General features: G+C 64.6%; 5 non-coding genes across 5 annotated transcripts; all 5 read left to right on the top strand.

The window, feature by feature from the left end:
* The first annotated feature begins 5,537 nt into the window (after positions 1-5,537).
* MIR17 (microRNA mir-17) lies at positions 5,538-5,622 on the top strand. Its single transcript, NR_034915.1, has one exon. It is a non-coding gene; the product is annotated as a microRNA mir-17 (primary transcript).
* Positions 5,623-5,851: 229 nt separating this feature from the next.
* Positions 5,852-5,989, top strand: MIR19A (microRNA mir-19a). The gene is given in 1 exon segment (NR_034830.1): positions 5,852-5,989. It is a non-coding gene; the product is annotated as a microRNA mir-19a (primary transcript).
* A 66-nt stretch (positions 5,990-6,055) lies between these two features.
* On the top strand, positions 6,056-6,164 carry MIR20A-2 (microRNA mir-20a-2). The gene has a single exon (NR_034831.1). It is a non-coding gene; the product is annotated as a microRNA mir-20a-2 (primary transcript).
* Positions 6,165-6,212: 48 nt separating this feature from the next.
* Positions 6,213-6,273, top strand: MIR19B-2 (microRNA mir-19b-2). The gene has a single exon (NR_127415.1). It is a non-coding gene; the product is annotated as a microRNA mir-19b-2 (primary transcript).
* Positions 6,274-6,298: 25 nt separating this feature from the next.
* Positions 6,299-6,408, top strand: MIR92A-2 (microRNA mir-92a-2). The gene has a single exon (NR_034832.1). It is a non-coding gene; the product is annotated as a microRNA mir-92a-2 (primary transcript).
* Positions 6,409-6,810: the final 402 nt, after the last annotated feature.

Raw genomic sequence — 6,810 nt, 5'->3', positions numbered from 1 at the left:
ATTTCGCCAAGCACTGGGTGTGTTCTTTGGAAGCTTTGTGGAAAGAGCCCTTAGCATCAGTTAAGATTTCCTGGGCTGTTTAGATTTGGCATTTCAGCTGATCCCGCTTGGGAAGCCCAGCCTGGGAAATGGATGCACAAAGTGGCAGGAGAGATGAGTTAGGGTTAAAGTTTTAGAACACGCGTCAAGGGGCATGCCACCTTTAGCGGCGTTCCCGGGTTTCCAACGGTCCGGTGATTCGGTCCGGGGCACATTTGGCCCAGATTTAGATATAGCTCGCTGTGGGCTGGGAAGGGGTCTCTTTACGGTTAAACGGCAGTAAATAATGTTGGTATTCGTTAAGCGCTTACTGTGTGCAGAGCACTGTTCTACTCGCTGGGGTAGATACAGGGTCATCAGGTTGTCCCACGTGAGGCTCCCAGTTCATCCCCATTCGACAGACGGGATAACCGAGGCAGAGAGAAGGGAGGTGACCCGCCCACAGTCACACAGCTGCCAAGTGGCAGAGCCCATGACCTCTGACTCTGCAGCCCGGGCCCTCTCCACCGGGCCACGCCGCTTCTCTACTCTCCCAGCCACGGTAGGCGCTCCACGAACGCAACTGGATGAATGGGTCCAACTTGGACCCATTCATCCTTTCGATCGTACTTGTTCGAGCGCTCACCGCCTGCGCAGCACTGTCCTAAGCTCTGGGAATGTACAATTGGGCCACAGAGAGGCCCGATCCCCGCTCAACGACGGGGGCCTAGAGTTACCCCCCTTCGAGTCCAAACATGGCACTCCGGGCAGCAATCGCTAGCCACGTGTGAGGATGCGACTTGGGAAGACCCACCGAGCTCGACAATCTAGGGCCCGGAGTGAAGTCGCCCCATGTCAGGAGCCTCGGGAGAGGCCCGATCAATACCCCGGGACACTACGAACACCGGTCCCAAGAAATCAAAGGGTCCAGCGGCGATCAAGGTGGCCGGGCCGGGCCGGGCCGGGACAGGATGGGGGGGGCCCGGTCCGGGGTGGTGGGCCGCCCCGGCCGGGCGTGGGGCTTTAGAGAAGTGTGGCTTGGAGAGACCCGCGGCGCTGGATCTCGGTCAAGTCCGTTGAGAGCCAGGGTGAGCGCTCCCTCCGGGCCCAGAGGAAGATGTCTGGGGTGTGCGCTCCCCAAGGAGAGGTTCGGGGTGATGGGGGTTGAGGGGTCTAAATTCGGGCCAGTCCCGTGGGCGTCGCGGTCCAAAGTTTCGCCTGGTGGCTGTGTCTGGGCCCTGCCCGGCCTTCTCCTCCCCCCGCACCCCAATGGAGCCCAGGCGACGGTCATTTTTATTGAAGCTTCAGCCCTCCGCGGCGCCCTCGCCCAGGGCTCCGCCAGTCGGCGGCCGCCATCCCCCTCCGGGCCCGGGCTGGGGGCAGGAGAAGGGGCGGAGCGGGGCGGGGAGGAGCGAGGCGAGGCGGGGCGGGGCGGGGCGGCCGCGGCCCAACGGCCTCGAGGCGGGAACGGCAGGCCGGGGTCGGGTCCACGGCGCCGCGTGGCTGTGGAGACGAGGAGGAAGGGAGGAAGGAAGGAAGGAAAGGAGGGAGGGAGGGAGGAAAGGAGGGTGGGAGGGAGGGAGGAAAGGAGGGTGGGAGGAAGGGCCTGCGGGACCACGTTGCTCGCTCGGGAGGCATCGGGATGGAAGAGGAGGAGGAGGAGGGACAAGGTGGCGGGGGGCAGGAGCGCTGCGTGGGGCGGCGGGGGAAGGGCCGGAGGGGAGCGGGGGCGGGAGCTGCTCCTCCGGAGGCCCGGGACGCGCCGCGGGAGAACGGCGGGCCCCAGCCGGCGCCGCACCGAGCGAAAGGCGGGGAGCGAAAGGCGGGGAGGGAAGCGGCCGCTCCGCCCGTCCGCCCGCCCGTCCTTCCTTCCTTCGGTCGGTCGGTGATTCGGTGGGGCCTTCGGCCCGGGCCGGTGGGTCGGGCGGGAGGGTCGGGGGGAGGAGGCGGGTCCCGCCATGATTGGCGGGCGGGCGGGCGGGCGGGCGGGCGGGGAGGTCGGAAGTACTTTGTTTTTTATGCTAATGAGGGAGTGGGGCTTGTCCATATTTACGTTGAGGCGGGAGCCGCCGCCCTTCATTCACCCACATGGTCCCGTCGAGCCGCCGCCGCCTCCTCCTTCTCCTCCTTCTTCTTCTTCTTCTTCTCCTCCTCGCCTCCCCCCCCCCCCCCGGCCCAAGCCTGCGCGCCCCCTTGTCTCGGCGGGGCCGGAGCTGGGGCCGGACGAGGCCCGGGCTCGGCCTCCGCCTCCGCCTGACTGGCCCAGGGCGGCGGGGAGACCCACGGGCCCGGGACCGGCCTGCAGCCTCAACATGGTGGCGCCCGGCCTTCCCCCTCCTCCTCCTCCTCCTCCTTCCTTGGTGAGTTTCCCGCCGGCGTGAAACCTGTTGGGGCGGGCGGGCGGGCGGGCGGTCCCGGGAAGAGGCGGGCTTTTCCCGGAGGAGCGGCGGCCGGGGCTGGCGGAGGGGGAGGGGAAGCGGGTACGAGGAGGCGGGTCCCCCTCGCCTCGGCCCGGTCCCGGTCCGGGTCCCGGTCCGGTCCTTCTGCCGCCCCCGCCCCGGGCTGGAGGAGGAGGAGCCGAGCCGAGCCGGGCCGGGCCGGGCGGCGGTGAGAGGAGCGGGGCGCATGGCAGCCGCCGCCGCCGCCGCCGCCTTGGGCCCACGGGGCTGGGCGGGAGAGGAAGGAGGAGGAGGAGGGGGCAGGGATGAGGGAGATTTGAAAAAGGCTGTGCGCCGCTCCGCCGCAGTCACCGCCGCCGCCCGGGACCGGACTCTCCACCCCGGGCCCCGACCTCGGCCTCGGCGGGGAGGCCAGCGCCGCCGGACACACAATGGCCACGGACGGACGGAGGGAGGGAGGGGGAGAGGGAGCAGGTCCCGCTCCGGGCCCGCGGCTCCTCGGAAGGCAAAGTTTGTGCGGCGGCGGCGGCGGCGGCCCCAGAACAAAGCCAAGGCGGCGGCGGCGGCGGCACATGGGGCGGAGGCCGCGGGCCCGGGCCCGGCTCCGACGGAGGGACCGGCCGGGGAAGGGGCGGCGCGGACCCCCAACTTGGTTCGGGCGAGGGGGGCCGGCCGCATGGGTCTCGGGGGGTGGGAGGGGGAAGGGAGACGGAGTCGCGCGTGGCCCTGGAGCCGCCCCCCGCCCGGCCTCCCGTCCGCCCGGCCTCCCGTCCGCCCGCCCGGGCTTTGTCTGGCGGCTGCCCAGGCGGGGGGCGGCGGCCCGGCGGGGAAGTCGGCCGGCCGCGGGGATTCGGAGCCCCCCAGCTCCCTCCCGCCCGCCGCACTGGCTGGGGCCGGGGTTGGCGGGAGGCGGCGGGAGCGCCGCCATGTTGGGGGCGGGAGGGCGGGCGGGCGGGGGGACATGGCGGCGGCTGCGTGGTGCGGCCGCCGATTGTTCCCCGTTAGGCCTCGGGCCGCGTGGGATCGGCCGCCGCCGCCGCCGCCGCCGCAGAGCCCCCGCCCCCGCCCCTCCTCCTCGTCCTCCTCCTCCTCGTCGTCCTCCTCCTCGTCGTCTCCGTCCTCCTCCTCCCCCTTCAGCCCCCCGCCGAGCCGGCGGCCCGGGCCTCGCTGCGGGCCCAGCGCGGGGGAGGGAAGCGCCAAGGGGAGGAGGGCCGGGGGGGAGGAGGGCGGGGCCCACAGGGCCGCGCGCGCGCGCACACGCTCACACAAAGGGGCGGGGGTGGCCTCGGCCCGGCTCGGCTCGGCGCGCCGTCCGCTCCCCCCGACGCCGCCATCCCGGGCCCGGACGCCCCGGACACCCCCCGGACCCCGGCCCGGTCGCTTCCCCCCCGGAGCCGCGCTGCCGCCGCGGGGGGGAGGGGGGGGGGCGGGCGAGGGAAGGAGGAGGAGGAGGAGAGACGGGCCGTAGCCCGGCGCTGACCTCCCCTCGCCCCCTGCTGGCGGACGGACGCAACCGCAGCCTCCGCCTTCTGGGGCCACATGGGCCGGGCCGGGCCGCCAACGCCGCCAACGCCGCCACCACGAGGCCCGGGGCCCGGGCCGCCCCTCACACACCTACCCCTTCCCCGGCCCCCTCGGGACCGGCGGGGACCGCGCCCGGGGAGCCGCCCCCACCCGGGCACTCACACACCGAACGGCCGGGGCGGCCCGCCCCGCCCCGCTCCCACGCGGGAGACACGAGGCCCCGCCTGCTCAGCGGGAGGGGGAACCGCTCGCCACTTTGGTTTCTTCGGAAAAGTATGTCGATGTATCTGTCTATCCCGGAGGCAGGGCTGCCCCCCCCCATCGCTAGTATTGGCCCCGGCGGACGGAAATCCATTCCCGCTGCCTTTTTCGGGCCAGCGACGCGGGACCTGCGGCTCCGACTCGCTTTCCCGCATCTTCCCTCCCGCGCGGCGTGGTGGTCGACGCCCTCGGACCTCCGATAGCTACCCCGCTTCCCCAGTTCCCCCCCTTTTTTTTCGTTTTTGACCTTTTACGAGTTGACACGGTTCCCCGCGAGCGGAGGGGCAGGTGAATGGGTCTTCCGTGGGATCGTGGGGCTGAGCGATAAGTGTGTGTGTTTCGAAATGATGCAGATTTAGAATCGGTTAATATATTGCCCTCCCCTCTTTTCAGGGTCTCCGTGTGCGGCGAGAAAGTGGCTAAAGTCGGAGGGGCGCGGAGCGCTGGCCCAGGCTCGGCGTCTCTTGAGACCGGGTGAGTCGGACTTCAGGGTGTGCCGGACGCTCGTGAGATAACTCGGGCTCCGTGTGCGTTTCGACCGGGTCGTCGGATGAAGGATCTTAAAACCCGGAATCTCCAAGAGGAGGCTCTCGATCTCATTTCTTCAGATCTACACGGTCAACTCCGTGGATGAGCTGGGACTAGAGATACTGGGGACGGACGGCTTGCTTATCGTTAACGCGAGCGGATCGCTGATGCCGGCCCGTCGACTTTGAGGCCCCAGGGCCGGGTCGAGAGACCGGGTTATTTATTGAGGCTCTGGAGGAAGCACCTCCGGGTCAAGTTTGGCGCACGTTAACGGGCGCCTTTTCTGATATAGATAAAATGGGTAGAAGAGAAACTTTTTCTTACAACTCGTGACAGCTGGTTTGAAGCTCCGCAAGGATCGAAAACTCAAGTCAGTAAAGAAGTATGTGACCGGCTCATAGAAACGATCCACTCTTGTTTTTCTTGCTTTCTGTAGGGAGGCACCCACTTAGCTGCGATCCCTGTCGGCTCGTTCCAAGTTAACGTATTGTACAATCCTATCGATTGGTGATAGTTGCGAAATGCAAACGGAGGGGGGAAGAGTCTCAATCGTGCGCCCGGTTTAGTGACACAGCACTGGGCTCTGAGATTTCCTTTGTGGATTTTCCGTACCTCGCGTGGCTGTTGGGTGGTGGGGGTCAAAATGTCAAAAGTCTCGCAGAGAGTAAGTCGTGAATAGGGGAGTCTCGCGGAGGGTTAAGTCGCAAATAGGGGAGCGGCTTCTGTCGAAATTCACCTTTGTCTCTTTGTGTTCAGCAGGTACAGAGAAGACTGCACTCCTCGCGATGGCAGACGACAGTAGCCCCCGTCAGAATAATGTCAAAGTGCTTACAGTGCAGGTAGTGGTATGTAGAATCTACTGCAGTGAAGGCACTTGTAGCATTATGTTGACACCTGCCACAGAAAGCCTCGTTGGGCCTTAACTTGTACGGTATGCTGGTTTTTCAAGTGCTTTTTGTTCTAAGGTGCATCTAGTGCAGATAGTGAAGTAGATTAGCATCTACTGCCCTAAGTGCTCCTTCTGGCATAAGAAGTTATGTTTTCGTCCAGTAACTCCAAATGTAAGCAAGTGTATTTAGTGGGCTTTTGGGGGGGGGGGGCGGGGGGAGCGGGTGGTGGTTTTGGGGTGGTCTTGTTTTTGTTTGTTTTTTTTTTTTTGTTTGCAGCTCTCTGTTAGTTTTGCATAGTTGCACTACAAGAAGAATGTAGTTGTGCAAATCTATGCAAAACTGACGGTGGCCTGCTATTTCCTACATCGAGGGGTTTGAGTCCTTTTTTAAACTCTTTTCTTGCCGCCAGTAGCGAGGTGTCGGTCCGGCTTCTTTCTGATGACAGCTCCTGTAGCACTAAAGTGCTTATAGTGCAGGTAGTGTTTAGTTATCTACTGCATTATGAGCACTTAAAGTCCTGCTGGCTGTAGAGCTTCACCTTCAGCGTGTCTTTCAATCAAGCGGTCTTTTAATTGAGCGCTGTTCTATGGTTAGTTTTGCAGGTTTGCATCCAGCTGTATGGTACTCTGCTGTGCAAATCCATGCAAAACTGACTGTGGCAGTGAAGTCCGTTCCAAAGCCAGGAAAAGTCAAACCCCTTTCTACGCAGGTTGGGATCAGTTGCAATGCTTTGTTTGTCTATGGTATTGCACTTGTCCCGGCCTGTTGAGGTTGCTGGGGATCGTGGCCGAAAGATGTTAAAATGTGGCAGGTAACTCAACGAGTTAATTCTGTGGTTCAGTGCTCTAGGGGGACGGGGCCATAGCCGACCCTCTGGCTCCATGTAGGTCGAGTCCTCTTTGTATGGCACTGACTCATTCTGTATTTCCTCCAGTTGCTTAAGCGGCGTGCCCCAGGGGAAAGGGCACGGACCCAGAAGTCACAGGATGTGGGTTCTAATCCCGGCTCCGCCGCTTGCCTTCTGAGGGGGTCTCTGACCTTCTCAGCCTCAGTTTCCTCCTCTGTAAAATGGGCTTTTAACGGGTGGCGTTGCGGACTTTAAAGAAAAAGAAAAACAGAAGCCGCGTGGCATAGTGGAGAGAGCAAGGGCCTCGGTCTCCAAGTCGAGGGTTCTAATCCCGGCTCCGCCA

The sequence above is a fragment of the Ornithorhynchus anatinus genome, chromosome 10, assembly GCF_004115215.2.
Source record: "Ornithorhynchus anatinus isolate Pmale09 chromosome 10, mOrnAna1.pri.v4, whole genome shotgun sequence".
In the NCBI taxonomy this organism is placed as follows: Eukaryota; Metazoa; Chordata; class Mammalia; order Monotremata; family Ornithorhynchidae; genus Ornithorhynchus; species Ornithorhynchus anatinus.
The sequence above is the reverse complement of the archived record's forward strand: the minus strand, read 5'-3'. Positions and strand labels throughout refer to the sequence as shown.